Below are 1054 nucleotides of genomic sequence, written 5' to 3'. Positions count from 1 at the left end.
GGACGGCTGCCGACAAAGTCCACACAGCAAAGGTCACAATCAGCCACACAAAAACCATATGACATGCAACCGGCCACACGTCAACGACCTGCAAGCATGGTGCCACGAAAGATCACTGAACGGACCACCCGTTGCCCAGATCGTCGCCACCTGAACATAGCCGCCACAACTCCAACTTCACAACAAGAAACAACCGAGGCGATCTTAGCTCATGCTTATGTGGTAGTTGGTTTTGCCCATGTCCTATATGGTATTATGTTCTTGTTGTTGGGACTTCTTGCACATTCGTTGAGATCTTCTTTGAGTCATTAGTTGTCATTTATACAAACCTACACATTTCATTCTTATCCCATGCTTTATGGAGATTGTCATTTGTGTGGCATTAAGCATCTGGAAAGAACAAACAATTTCTTTTTCAATGCTGAGATCCATCTTCCCTATGCTTTCACGTCTGGTTACAAATTGATATTCAACTTCATAGTTTTCTGTGAAGCCATGCCTAGTTTGATCCCCGATTGATTCATTGGTGCAATTTTTCTCTAAATTCTGTGATATTTCCTTTTCATGACCGCTTCATGTAAATATTGTGAACAGTGGTGGAGCTCTATGAGGGCCAACCTGGGCCACCGCCCCCCAGCCCACAAGATTTTCTTTGAGTATCCCTTGTCATATAGGCCATATAATCAATGGAAATCGGCCCAAAAACTGTTCTAGCCGCCCCCAGCCCATCGCCCCTCCAGGAATTTGGCAAGCGCCGCCACTGATTGTGAAGACTCCTTTTTATTCTATAAAGGTGAAGCCTCCTTTCTTAGTCTATGAAATAGGGGACCCACATCGTATTATGGGAAAAAGAAGATAATTATTAGACATACACATTAATGTAGAACCCTCTACTAAGATTTTTTTTTCAAAAACTAAAATGGACACAACAACATATAAAGATATGGTACATTCAAGTGGTAAAAATTAGCATTTAATGTCGTCAATTTTGTATTTTTATTCTTTGTAGATTTAGATGGAATTTAGTGTAGCAAAATTTCCCAAACTATTTTTT

The sequence above is a fragment of the Triticum aestivum genome, chromosome 3B (assembly GCF_018294505.1).
Source record: "Triticum aestivum cultivar Chinese Spring chromosome 3B, IWGSC CS RefSeq v2.1, whole genome shotgun sequence".
Lineage (NCBI taxonomy): Eukaryota > Viridiplantae > Streptophyta > Magnoliopsida > Poales > Poaceae > Triticum > Triticum aestivum.
This window is presented reverse-complemented; position numbering follows the sequence as displayed.